Source organism: Ciconia boyciana, chromosome 1 (assembly GCF_034638445.1).
Source record: "Ciconia boyciana chromosome 1, ASM3463844v1, whole genome shotgun sequence".
Classification (NCBI taxonomy): domain Eukaryota; kingdom Metazoa; phylum Chordata; class Aves; order Ciconiiformes; family Ciconiidae; genus Ciconia; species Ciconia boyciana.
Genome location: NC_132934.1, coordinates 86,393,762 through 86,408,814, shown reverse-complemented (window position 1 = coordinate 86,408,814; position 15,053 = coordinate 86,393,762). Strand labels below are relative to the sequence as shown.

The window sequence follows — 15,053 nt, the reverse complement described above, 5'->3', positions numbered from 1 at the left end:
AAACAAAGGCTGATGTAAAATTTGGTGAAGTAACATTTCCAAGTGCCTGAGATACTCCCACAGAAGCTATTACAGAAGTGTAAAAATATGAGTAGGAGCATAAGTGGAATAAAAAAGGTGCTAAAACACTTTAATGAGAAATGCTGGGAGCGAATGTTGTTCATTCTGAGTGGCAATTCATTTCACAGTTGTAGTATCTGCCTTTGGGTCAAAATAAATTAAAGACTGCATGGATGAGAAACTAGGACAGATCCTGTGGTCCTTCTCACAGGACAAAATCCAGAATATGTTCTACAAAGTCACTTCTAACATGCAAATGAGATGAGTCTGAATTGAGAATTTCAAGAGACTCTAAAGAAATCATATACTTCATCTCCCTAGTTCCATGGATATTCATTACTCATTCCCATGGATATCTTTGAAAATCCTGTATTTTCCCAAGCATCTCTCAGTTTTTCACTAAGAAAATATCTGTGGCTGTGCTGTGGATTTCTAATTTTTGAAGTGCTTCTGGCACCTTTGATATGGTGTGATAGACAACAAGGAAATTGTGTGTTGCAGGGGAGACTACTCTTCACATTGCTGTGGTGAAAGAAACCATCAGTTTGGTGAAGGCAATAATGGAAAAGGGAGCTGATGTCAAGAATCCTTGGGCCACTGGGTAAGTTTTCAGACACAACTGTTACAATAATCTATTTTGGTATTTACCTGTGGGCTAAACTGCTGTGATGTCTATTTCTCACATGCTAGCTGAGTGTCTTTGCACCTGTCCTGCTTTTCTTCCTCTTTCTACAATCTGTCTAATCAGTAGCATGTCCATGTGTCTTCCATAAATCCTAACTTCAGAACTACCAAGGAAGGCAAATCTTGTCAACAGAACTTTGCTCCAAAAGTTTGGTCTTCATTAGAAAAGAAAAAGGAAGTAGTCTTTAGCTGATGTACCAAAGTGAAACTGTTACGTGTGGGGAAATGCCTGTCTGAGCCTGCAGGCAGCCTGATACAGTTAAAAGCAGCACTAACACTTTATGTTAGACAATGATCTGGCCACTGTATTTAGTAATTGTCAATGCCACGATCTATGAGTGTAAGCAAATAAGTTTAGGAGTGAAATTTACTACTACTTTTTATATGAGCCCTTCAATTCTTTTTCAGTCAGACTTCTATGTTGTCTATATATGTATATACCTGTGGTGTGCATATATATACATTGTGTTTATATAAGCATGTACATATGTGTATATTACTCTTCTATTTTCATTTCTTTCCCAATAACATTAAAATCTACTCCTACTGAAACTAGCATCATAGATCTTTCCATCCCATTGAGTTTTCAATATTCTCCTCTAAAACTGCTACTGGGCCATTGTCTATTTCAGATTGAGAAAGCATGAAAGTTTCCAAAAGAGGGTCACTTATCTCTCCATGTACTTGCTTAATAAAAGCAACTTTTCAGATACTTAGACATTTTTCAGATAAAATCTGCTGCACATGGTGGTCTAATCTTACTCTTGATTACTTCATGGTAAATATAGTGACATTTCATTGAAGCAAAGGCATTTTAAATGAACTACTTTTCTGAGGAAAAAATAATCTTTGTAAATAGAGCCATTATGAGGCTGATGAACTCCTTTACATCCTACTCACACTATAAAATAAGATTGAAGTGGGATGTAGGACTTGAACTGCTTCTCTGTGCATGATGAACTTCTCTTACATGAATGCTAAGTTGGTACATCCACTCAGGTTCTGTTTTGCCCTGTTAATAGAGATCGTAAGTAGGAGCTAAGATTATAAACAGGAGTTAAGATTAGTATAAACTATTCCTTTCCCTTCTTGCTTGTCCTTTCTGATGTTTGTAAATAATTAAGTCTTTTCTTTGTTATGCTTCCGCTTGTATTTCATTGTATGAATGGTTCTTTCTCTCCATCCCCTAAAGCCAAGGGAGTATTGCTTCTTTTACTCCTGCACCAAAACGAAAGCCTGAAAAACACCCTGTTATAAATCATGCCTCTGGCTGTGTGACTTTGCAGAAAAGGACCTGGGGGTCCTGGTGAACACCAAGTTGAACAGGAGCCAGCAATGTGCCCTTGCCACAAAGAAGGCTGATGGTATCCTGCCTGAGCTGCATTAGAGGAAGTGTTGCCAGCAGATAGAGGGAGGTGACCATCTACTCAGCTCTGGTGAGGCCACACCTGGAGTCCTGTGTCCAGTTCTGGGCTCCTCAGTACGAGAGAGAGGTGGAGCCACTGCACAGATTCCAACAAAAGGCCACTAAGATGATTAAGGAACTGGAGCTTCTCTCCCATGAGGCGAGGCTGAGAGAGCTGGGGCTGTTCAACACGTACAAAAGTTTGAAGAGAGGGTTTAAAGAAGGCAGAGCCAGGCTCTTTTCAGTGGTGCCCAGTGACAGGACAAGAAGCAATCAGCATGAACTAAAACACAGGAGGTTCTGTCTGAACTTCAGGAAACACCTTTTTACTGTGAGGGTGATTAAGTACTGGAGCAGATTGCCCAGAGAGGTTGTGGAATGTAGTCAGCCCTGTTCTTGACAGGTTTGCTGCATTTTTGGTCATTTTGAGCCTCTGCAGGCTCCAAAGCAGTTTCTTAGTTTTAAAATTCTGCATAGATTTGCTTGTTGTTTGTTTCTTATGTTCTTCCTGCCCAGCCTGGAAAGCCTTCTTACTCCCTCCAGCTTCTCCTCTGAAGAACATACATCTTTAAATTGCTCTGCCTTTACTCTTTGCTATGACTTGATTCTTGTCAAAATCATTTTCTCTCTTTCTCAGGCAAAACCTTTAGATTCCTGTGCTGCTTTCACCTTCAGCAAATCATTTTGGAATGTTGTTGTGGGAATTTCAGATTAAATGGTGTTGTGTAAATGGAGACATTTTTTTTGACACAGAGTTTTTCTGACTTTTTCATTAGTTTTGTTTAACTTCATGTTATTTCCTGCATTTCTTTTAACTGCTCTTCAGGGCAACATATTTTATCTTTTGCTGCCTGTGCTGGGAGTGAGGAAATTGGATGTTTACTCATTGAAAATGGAGCTGATATCAGAGCACAAGGCTCCTTGGGTAAGAACTGTTCAATAACCTCTTTCAGTTTTGCTTAAATAATGTGCTATCAAAGAGTGTGATTCATTTTTAAGAGTGCTGAAGTATGAAGTTGAAACAGTCAAGTGAAAAGCAGTGAAGAGGGATGGTCATGAATCATACATAGTATATGGCCCTTCCATAAGAATATGGTCCATGCAAAGGTTTCAGAAGATAATCTGTAAGTCAACAATGGACAGTTGATCTCTCCAATTTCCAGAAGTCTAAGTTCCGCTGATGTCCTTTGTGAAAGAAACACTTTAATACTAGTTTCAGCTCAGCAAAGTCTGTCCCCTGTGACAAGGCAAAACACAGTAGGGATGTGCATATGAAAAATTATGCCCAAGACCGGAGTTTCAAAGATATAAACAATAACAACTGAAAACCAGGGGGAGAAAACAATCTGGAGAGGTTGTAGTCCTAGAGCTACCTAGACAGAGAAATGCTCAGTTCCAAACTGACTAAATCAGAAAGGAAAGAGGCTTTTGTACTGATAACCTATCACATCCACTTCAGGTCAGCAGCAAACTACCTTTTTGATTATTTTTTTATATATTGAAGGCCTCTACTTGGCAGCTGCTATCCTTAGGTTTTAAAGTGAATGTGTTTGTGGTGCACTGAAGGGGTGCAGGGTGCTAACAAATTGCTTTCTCTTACTGAAGCTAAGTAGGGACTACCTAAGAGTCTGTCATAGCTAGGAGATGAGTTTTTTTTATCTTACTGTTTCACAGAAGATCTAATTTTCTGTCTGACCTCTACAAGTAACACTGTTCTCCATATCCTGGTTCTTCAACCCAACAAGACCTTTGCCTGACAGATGTACAATCTTATCCTCTCTTACGAAAGGAATAACATGGGACAGGAAGCCCTGGACCAGATTCCACACAACAAGGGACTCACTCCATTCAAGCTAGCAAGGATAAAAGGCAACACAATAGTGAGTATGTGAATAGCATTCAGATTACCTAAAACTGTTGTCACTGTATCACCTCCTGAGCTGAAGGAGTTGATGGATTACCTGTGTATGGGACCATTTAGATGCAGAAATGCAGGTGCCCAAGGTAAAATGGGATAAGTCTGGACCTGTGCTGATCCAGAGAGAACTTCTCAACTCCTGTATCATCATCATCAAGTTATCATGCAGTGTATCAGAGCACTATTCTGGTCAGTAGTAACTAAAGAGACGAAACATCTATTACTAATCACCTAACATTTCAGCAAAGACTTGGGTCAGTCCTGGCTGAAGGAAAAGAAGACCTCTGTTAAACTGGTAATGCTTGTAAGACATGGGGATTTTTGGAAGGCTTTCCACCCTGTTAGTGACCCAGATCAGCTTACTTAGCTTGAGAACCTGGTAACACCAGAGACTGGCAAGTCCACTCTCCCTTTGCAGGAGAGTAAGGCAGTTGGGAAATCTGGGGAGACTATAAAGGAGATTGGTTTGAGTAAACGTTTTTATTGTTTCAGCTGTTCCCATCTCACTAATTAGATGTTTCAGCACCTCATGCAGAAAAGAAAACACCTCCAGTGGAATTTTGGCCCTTTGGCCTCCACCTTGTATGACCTTACTGAGATTGACTCATGGGAAGATGACCATTCTGTCTTGGAACTTATCCTCACCTCAAGCAAGAGAGAAGTATATTATTTGATCTCTAACTCCTTCTTTCACTGAGAAAGTTTTACACACTTTCTAAATATCCCAAAATATTAGAAATGTCCATATGTTGAGAGCCAGGAGTGCAGCTGTTATGGTGGAACATCATGACTGGCGTAACCTCAGAGGAATTTGGGCTGAATGTCCAAGAATGGCCTGATCCCAGTGTCCTCTTTTCCTCCTAAGTGCCCCCTTATCCTACTTTCTCTGTTGTCATTATGGGATTCTTTATCTAGTGAGTACACTGGATCTTTGTCTTTAAATATTTGCAGTGGCAGTAAAGGAGTGAATAGGTCAGTGAGAAAAACTGTTGCTTTTTCTATTAGTCATTTAGTGTTTGACAAGAAGAGCGAGGTACAGCCAGGACTGGAAGGTTCTACTTCATCCTGAGATTTGTGATAACTTTAGCAATGACAGCCTTTCCAGTCTGGGGTGAGTTGTTCATAGGTTACTCTTCTCCTGACTGACAATGTAAATTTAGTCTGGTTTCTTTTCTGAGGCCTGGATGATCCTTGACCTTACTCCTGTTACTGAACTGGTGAGTCTGAAGTGGAATAAATATGGATGTAGCTATTTCTGTATCCTGGCTGTGTTCTATGTGCTCTACATGATTTGCTTCACCATGTGCTGCATTTACTAACCTCTGAAACTTCAAGACAACACCAAAACAGATCAAAGAGACAATTGTGCAGAAACTGCTGCAGGTATCTGATTCTTCACGTCCCCTTCACGTCCCAAAGTGACTAAGCCTACATAGGGCGTCCTTAATATCAGCCACCAGGGTTGGGAATGACTGCAAAAGACTGCCACCCTGCAGACATAATGGAGTGACTCAACAGCTTAACCCTAGCTTTTCCAGGTCACAATAACAAGGCAGCATAGGCTTCATTATGTCCTAGAAGCATATTTGGAGTTCCTGAATAAGCTTTTATGGCCTGCACTGAAACTCAGCACGACACTGCAATAGATTGTCCATTATTCAGGGAGCCACAGTTATGGGAATTGCCTGTGCCTGTCTAAGCAATATTTCTCATAGGCATAGTGTGTCACTACAAAGGAAGAAGTAGCACTTTTTCCTGAGAAGAACACTTTAAGTCCTACAACACTGTCCAAAACTTTAAGGCATTCTAAAGCTGGCTAATTCCAGTTCTGGGGACATTTAGGCTACATGATGTAGTCAAGATAAGGGACAGGTCTCCACTATGTGGACTAGCTAAACAAGTGGCTATTACCTGATTCTGTATTAGTCTGCCTTTTTTATTGAAAATGTCTTCCCACATTCTCTTCTTGCTCTTGTGTATGAAAGGTATGTAAAGGTGTTAATGGAGAGCTCTGCTTATCAATACCTTTCAGAAACTGACGATTTATTTCCATTTTATGGATGAGGAAACAGTCATGGAAGAGAAGAAGCTAGCACTTTGAAAACTGCTTGTAATTTTTAGTGTCCCAGTTCAATGGACAATATGAAGTATCCATGGCCATATTCCGTGGAATAGGCATCCACAATTCCAGGTGAACTCTTTGGCACTTCAAATGGCCCAGAACCTCTGAAAATCATCCTCTACTAGGTTGTCTACAACTGTGAACCTGACTGTGAGATGATTAGGTAGCCATCTTTTGTTAGCAGTTGAGACCTAAATCAGTTTTCTTAGTAATACTAAGTCATGCTCAGTTCTCTAGGCTGCAGAGTTTCATAATAACACTGACAATTATGACAGAAGCTATACCATGAGGAGGATTTGTTTCTGTTGGTCACCACTGAGCTTGCTTAAACAGAGCCTTATGGTCATATCTTGGTCAGTTTCTAACATAGTTAGATCTCTTTCAGGAATCTTACGTGACTCCTGAGGATAGCCTCCAGCTGATGGGGGAAATGGTCACAGTGACAGGGGCTGTAATAATACTGATCTTGGAGGTGAGAACAGTTTACATTTATAATATTTCCTCAGTTTGCAATTTCACTGAATACAAATATAAACAGTGCATACCTCTTAGATTCCAGATATCTTCAGAGTTGGAGCAACCAAATACATTGGACAAACCATCTTGGGAGTGCCTTTCCACATCATCATGTAAGGTCCCACTCTTCCAGATTTCAGAGAGATTTTGTTTCTCGGATGCATGCAACAACATTTCTATTTTATAGACAGCGGGAGGACGATGTCAAGGAACATTAACAAATGGAAGGTACCTGATGGGGCAGGGATGTAGGAGAAGGTGTGATTCTAACTCTGTATTTTTGCTTCTTCTCCCTTTGCAGCATCACATATGTTTGCATGATTCTGGTAACCATGGTGATGCATCTCACCAGCTCAACTGGTGAGGTGGTGCCCATGACCTTTGTCCTGATGCTAGGATGGTGCAATGTCATGTACTTCGTACGAGGCTTCCAGATTCTTGAACCCTTTACCATCATGATCCAGAAGGTAAGTTAAAGAAGTACTTTGACTGTGTGAGAAAATCTAATAAATGTGTCAGGAAGAGCTACACAGCCTAGCAGTTTTGTAATTATTCCATACATAAGTGTAGGCTAGGATTGTAGCTCAGGCCACAGATTCCAAGGTTGCTACCTGAAAACCATTTAAGAAATATTTTTCCTTTAATTAGGAAGTTATTCTAAGGGGAAAAACTGGATGATAGGAAGCGTTTATATTGCTCGCTGGGTAATGTAGAAGAAGTCACGTCCATTCCACTAACGATGGCAAGAACGGATGAATGTGTTCAGTCCACAGGACGTCACATAAACAAGGCACAGGAGACTAGCAGGAAGCATTCCTGTTGGAATTCAGTCTTGAGGGATATAGGCCAAGTGAAGAGTAGAGTCAGGACCCTGAACTTTAGGAAAGCACACTTTCAGTTGTTTAAGGAATTAATGGATGGGACTCCCTGGGAAACTGCCCTCAGGGTTAAAGGAGCTGAACAGAGCTGGCAGCTCTTTAAGGGCATTTTTCTTAGAGTGCAAGAGCTCTGGATACCCATGTGTAAGAAATCAGGGAAGAAGGGCAGGAGACCAGCATGGCTCAGTAAGAAACTCCTAATCAAAACAAAGTGTAAGAAGGAAACACCCAGGCAGTGGGACCAGGGATGTGTATCCTGGGAAGAATATAGGGATGCTACCCGAATGTGTGGGGATGGGACCAGGAATAGTAAGGCACAGCTGCAGCTGAATTTGGCAAGGGGTAGAAAGAATAATAAGAAGGGCTTCTACAGGTACATTGGCCCAGAAAAGGAAAATTAAAGAATATGTACACCACCCCAACCCCACCCCACCCCTGATAGGATGGGACAGGACAGGACAGGACAGGACAACTGGTGAAAACCAACATGGAGAAGGCTGAGGTACTAAACAATTTTTTGAAACAATGGCTATCTCTCCCCCCACATCTCTCAAGTCCCTGAACCTCAAGACAGGGACTACGGGAATGAAATCCCACCCACTGTAAGTGAAGATCAGGGTAAAGACCACCTAAGGAACCTTAACATACTTAAGTCCATGGGACCCAACAAGGTGCATCCCAGGGTCCTGAGAGAATTGGCTGATGTAGTTGCCAAGCCACTCTCCATCATGTTTGAAAAGTCATGGCAGTCAGGTGAAGTCCCCAGTGACTGGAAAAAGGGAAACGTCACCCCCATTTTTAAAAAGAGTAAAAAGGAGGACCCTGGGAACTACCAACCAGTCAGACTCTGTGCCCGGTAACATCATGGAACAGATCCACCTGGAAGATATGTTGAAACATATGGAAGACAGGGAGGTGATTAGAGACAGCCAACATGGCTTCACCAAGGGCAAGTTTTGCCTCCCTAATCTGGTGGCCTTCTACAACGGAGCGACTGCGTCGTTGGACAAGGGAAGAGCTACAGATATCATCTACCTGGACTTCTGTAAGGCCTTTGATATGGTCACCCACCATAGTCTTGCTGCTAAATTGGAGAGATATGGGCTTGATGGATGGACTGTCAGATGGATCAGGAATTGGCTGGATGGCCACGCCTAAAGAGTTACAGTCAATGGCTCAATGTCCAAGTGGAAATCAGTAACGAGTGGTATCCGTCAGGGGTCCATATTGGGACCAATACTATTTAATACCTTCATCAATGTGGTATTAATAGTGGGATTGAGTGCACCCTCATCAAGTTTGCAGATGACACCAAGCTGAGTGGTGCAGCTGATATGCTTGAGGGAAGGGATGCCATCCAAAGGACAGGCTTGAGGAGTGGGCCCATGTGAACGTCATAAAGTTCAACAAGCCAAGTGCAAGGTCCTGCACCTGGCTTGGGGCAATGACCAGGATCAGTACAGGCTGGGGGACGAATGGATTGAGAACAGCCCTGTGGAGAAGGACTTGAGGATATTGGTGAATAAGGAATTGTTTGTCAGCTGGCCATGTCTGCTTGCAGCCCAGACAGCCAATTGTATCCTGGGCTGCATCAAGAGAAGTGTGGCCAGCAGGCCAAGGGAGGTGATTCTGCCCCTCTACTCTGCTCTCGTGAGACCCCACCTGAAGTACTGCGTCCAGTTCTGGGGTCCCCAGAAAGACATGAACCTGTTAGAGTGGGTCCAGAAGAGGGCCACAAAAATGATCAGAGGGCTGGAACACCTCTCTTGTAAGAACGGCTGAGAGAGTTGGGGTTGTTCAGCCTGGAGAAGAGAAGGCTTCGGGGACACCTCCTTGTGGCCTTTCAACATATAAAGGGGGCTTACAAGAAAGATGGAGAGAGACTTTTTACCAGGGCCTGTAGTGACAGGACAAGGGGCAATAATTTTAAACTGAAAGAGGGTAGGTTTTGATTGGATATGAGGAAGAAATTTTTTACAATGAGGGTGGTGAGACACTGGAGCAGGTTGCCCAGAGAAGCTGTGCATGCCCCATCCCTGGAAACATTCAAAGTCAGGTTGGACGGGGCTTTGAGCAACCTGATCTAGTGAAAGATATCCCTGTGAATGGCAGGGGTGTTGGACTAGATGATCTTTAAAGGTGCCTTCCAATCCAAACCATTCTATGATTCTGTGATTCTATGATACTATGATATGGTGCTTGAAATTGAAGGAACAGAGCTAGTTCTTGAATTGGGAACAACAGTGGTAGAATTAGACAGGGAACATTATCAGTAAGGGAGAAGTAAGTTTCTTCAAATGGCACAAGCTAAAGGCAATCACTTTCAATGGTCAGCATAGCAGAGTCACTTAGTTGGAACAGAGTATCAGTCTACCAGATCAGGTTTCCATGTCTGGGTATTGGTGGAACGGTTTAGCTTCTTGCCTATAGGTAGCACTAAGAGGTGACGCTTTTGGAAAAGCATGCCATTTCCCTTTTATTGGGGAAAACACTCTAAAAATAATATTTTAAAAGTTCTGCATTTGCATAAATAAAAATGTTGACTGTGATACTGCTATAATATGGCTATTTATGTTTATGATTTAGGACATAAATAGAACAACAATTTGATGGAGCAGGAAACAGTCTTATTTTATAGCCACCTGTCTTACAGACGCTTCAACATGTTGATTTAAAGCATCAAGTCATTCTGCTGTCAGCATATTAGAGCCCACTGGATCATTTGGATGGTACTTTTCATCCTCAGAGCAAAAAATATTCAGTATTTTATTTACTGGTACACTACTAACTTGAAGTTCTCCAGTTTACATTCATGAGATTAGGGATAAACCTATATTTCATTTTGCCTATTCCGCCATCTAACCAGATGATCAAACAAGACAGAGGAGATCCAAGAATGGACCTTTGGTTTGACTTGGTATGCCAAAAAGTGAAAAAGCAGGGTAGATTGATGACTAGGATATTAAGGATACCATTACTTAAGAACTTAAGAGTAGTTCAGTGTTGTGGGATCTTGACTATGATGGATCAATTTGAAAAGAGGACTGGAAGGGGTGCAGGTTATTTTTTATTTCTATCATGGGATTAAAAGACTAGATAATTCACATGGTAAGTTCCCATGTGAATGGGATCACAGATCCCAAGCTATGTGTGGACAAAACATTGAGTTGCTGCGATGGAACACATACACTGCAGTCCTGTGCAACCCCAACAGCACATTATCATTAGAGTTATATAATAAATTACAGGATAATTTTACAGCATGAGCATCTAGATCCACTAAAAGACTTTAACACCTAATGCCCAAGCCATAGTTCCCCCACCTGATCTATTTAGGTAAGAGGATGTAGTTGTTTTAAGATTTTGTTGACTGAGTTATTTTAGATCCTAGGATACTGCTGCTATGCTTACTCATCAGATCACACTATGTGGTTACTTAGAGTTTATCTCAAGTCTGGCTTTGCTCTAACTATACCTTGTAAGAGACCTGATCTGATAGGTACTCTCTGAATATACCTAACAAACCAAAGTAGGCATGGAAAAAATGGATAGAATATAAACCAGCAGTCATAAACCAATATTTGGCAGGTGGTAAGGCCTACTTTTGATAAGGCCATTACATTTTTAGGTGACAAAAAATTTAGGAGAGAAAAATTCTGGATCGCCTTCCTTGTTTAGACATTTTATCTTTGTAAATCCTTAACTGTAATAGAAAAAACACATTAGCAGTATGGCCCAGGATTTGGGACTTCTCTGCCCTTGGAGTGTCAGAAAATTGAAGCCAGAGGTTCAGTCCTCATTGTGTTTAAGAAGGGCTTACAACTCAGGACTAGCTAGATGCCCGATTCTTCTGACAAGGAGGTCCTGAACAAGCAAAGGAAAGCTGTGTCTAGGGAAGAAGTGGCAGGCACTGATATATTTTCCTTAATTCAGGTGGCTCTTGTGACTATTGGTTTGAGACTTGGATAGCAAAGCTCTGATAAAATGGGCCTGATGTGGTCCAAACTTGTCCTGTGGACCATTTAATGGTCTATTATTTTGCAGAATAGGTTGATAATACTGATGAAAGACTGCTTAGCATTGTAAAATACCAATATAAAGATCCATTTTTTGAAATCTAAGTCTAGTCCTTGACAGCTAGGAAAAAAAGACTGCACATTCTATCTACATAGAATGGATTTCCTAAAAAACATTTATGTCAGAAGGATCTGGGTGTCCTAGCAGCCAAAGAACTCAATAGTGAAAGGCTTACTGTGGTCTGTGGGTGAATAAACAGTGAATAGAGTCAGCGTGAGAGGCTGATTTTCTGTCCGTGTATGGTATTAGTGAGACCAATTTTGTCTGTTCTTGATCTTCTCCTCTTAAAAAGAATGCTCAAAAATGTGACAAAGAAAAGAACCATAACAATGATGTGAGGGCCAACCAAGATGTGTGACAGGGAGACATTTAAATATTTCAATTTTTTAGAGAATAAAGAGCTGAATATGTGACCTGATGATGGTGGAAAATGCAGAAATACCAGATTACAAATAGCTCTTTAACCTAATTGGGTTGTGCACAAAAAGTGCCAGGCAAACTGCAATTAAAAATTATCATAACAGTAAGGTTGAGTAGCCATGGGGAAAACCAGTCCAAGGTAGCTGGTAGATTCATTATTCCTGAATTAATCAAGATTAGCCTTTCTAGCAAAGATTCTTCAGTCAAGTGTAAGTTAAACTCAACAGTGGGTAAAGAGGTGAAATGTAATGTCCTGGAGGGTAAAGGAGATCAGACTAGATGATCAGTGTTCCCTCTTCTGCCTTAATTTCCATGGCAATATGCTCATGGTTCTTTGTGAGAAGCCTTGATCTTATTGCTAGTACTTTGTCTAACCTGCAGATGATCTCATGTGCACACTTGGGTCCATAAAGGGATGGCTTATTTAGAGAATCTAAATTCAGGATATGAATTCAGAGGAAGAGAAGAGGACTGCTGGAATTTGATCCAGCTTCTGAAAAATTCCAATACCTGTAGTAAGACAGAATCTACATTCTTCTCATTCTTCTTCAGAAACAATATGGATTTACTGTTATTGATGTGTTCCCTAGAATTTCCCAAAGTGTATGATTGAATACAGCATAGCCAAGCATTGTGTTTGTCTTGCAATACAATGGCTGCATGATGTAGCCATTATATTTCTTTCATTCCATCCTGCTTGGATAACTCAGGAGGTGAGGATAGAATATCGGCCCATCATTACATAACAGGATGGTGAAGTCAGGAGCCTTGAAGACCATAAGAAGAGCTAACTGAACTAGCTATAAGTAAATAAACAGACAGAGACATAGATAGGAGATGTGGCTGTCTTGTCCTATTGTTTGGGCTAAAATTTGATGCTTTAGTTTACAGAGATAATCAGATTATGCTGGCCAAGACCATGATAACAGTCTTGGTCTTTTTTTCCTTTTCTTCTCCTTTTTCCTCCTCTCCTTTCTCTGTTAGCTTTTTACATCATCTTCCAGACCCAACATCCCAATGAGTTGGGTCACTTCCACAACTACACCATGGCACTTCTAGCACCTTTGAGCTCTTCCTTAGCATCACTGATGGACTTGCCATTCAGTTTGCAATAATATTTCACCTGTCAAAAAAATATATTGCTTCTCAGTACAAATCGCAGGCAGCTGCTGGACTACTGCTATTTTTATTGTAGTTCTCTTCATTGGCGAAAACCACATTTGTTTATCATGATCATTGTTATTACTGTTGTTAGTTTGTTCTTATTATAAGACTGCAGAGATGACAGGTTAAAAAAGCAACAGTTTTGCAACTTAACTTATAGTATAAGCATTAGGGTATGTTATAATTACTGTCCTTTTTAAAAGAGCAGCACTATAGATCTATTTTTAAATAGCTTATTTCAGATAGTGCTTTCTCATTCATATCTGTCAAACTAGCTGACTTCTCTGAATAAACCTGATTTTCTTATTTTTAATGTCCTGTTCATTTGCAGTGTCAATATGGTTCAAAGAGGACTAGAGTCTGTTCTCAACAGCAGAATTGTTTATAAATGACCAATCTGTTACAGCTGTCCAAATGCATGAACAGTAGTAGGTTTGCATAAAAGTTACCAAAATGCAATGAGAGAGTTGCATAGATGTAACTAAAATTCTAGTTTTAGCCAGCAGCATGTATAATTTCTAGTGCCACTGTAAACTAGGAAAAAATCCAATGTTACTTACCATGGCCTGAATTTAACGGATAAGTTTTCAGAAGCAAACAGCATTATTGCTGTTAGCTAAGCACATTTTGTCTTGTATAAGAGACATAAATAACAGACTAAACTCTATTAATTAGTTGAGGCATAGACACCCAAGATGCCAACCCATTGTACTCATACTTGTGACCTGCTCTTACAGCAGTTGACTAAAAGACCACAGTACTCTGTTCGATCAAGGAACAAAGGTCATAGCAGAAACTAGAAAAAATCTTGCTATGTCTTCATGAATCAGCATGTTTCAACTGAGACTATTTCAGGAAGAGAGTTTTCTCATCACCCAGAAAAGGGAGATGTTATATAAGCTACAAGCCTTTTTGAGGGCAGTTAAGCCTTGTCTTCTGTGTTTCAGGTAGCAGAACACAAGGGGGGAGTAATTCCTCTTTGAACAGGTCCGACTTACAAGATGACAAGCTCTAGAAGACACGGTGATTTTTCATTAGCTCAGTGCAGCCCCTTCAGTAACACAGAAGTGGAACAGCTTCATACACAGAGCATGATGATCTTGAATGCCAAAACAAAAGGTAAATTCTGAGGGAGGTGTCATTTTTTCCATATAGATTTGAAAAGTGAAGGATTAGACTAGCTTTTTAGTAGGACATGAGATTTGCTCTTCCATGCTGTCTTTTAATGATATTCAGAGATTCAAATTTACACATGATCTACAATCCTTAGGATGCTCAATACTCATGAATAGTTGCTAGCATGGAATACATGTGAACAGCTCATTGCGTGGTCCCCTCTAGCATCAGCTGGTTTCAGGAAAGAGAAAGAATCAGTTTTGTCCTGAACACAAATCTATTGCTTAGTGGCACCTGTATGCGTAAGAGCTGTGTAGCTGACTGCTGAGAAACTGTGCCAAAGGCAGGATGGATTCAAGCTGGTTACCTTCACTTAGACTAGCTGCCAAGTAGATTCATTGGCTGGAATCCCTGACCAAAGGAGATCCAGTGGTAGGGACAGCTCTACCTTTGTTTGCTTATTAAAGTTAAGTTCCTTGGTGTTGCTCATCATTTCCCACCACACTCAGAGGCTTAATTCAGCTTAATAACATGTGAATTGTCTGGGACTGAGGAAGCTACAGCAGCTTCTTTCTTTCTAGATAGTCCCAGGTGATGAATATATTTGTACTAAACAGACAGATTCTTTCAGCTCTCCTTCAGTAGCATTAAGCAGCTTGTGCTCCCTCAACTAGCCCTAATATAGTGCTGTCA

At 40.8% G+C, this 15,053-nt stretch overlaps 1 pseudogene; it reads left to right on the top strand.

Moving 5' to 3' along the window:
- Positions 1–2,276: 2,276 nt before the first annotated feature.
- On the top strand, positions 2,277–12,018 carry LOC140646581 (transient receptor potential cation channel subfamily V member 5-like; annotated as a pseudogene).
- Positions 12,019–15,053: the final 3,035 nt, after the last annotated feature.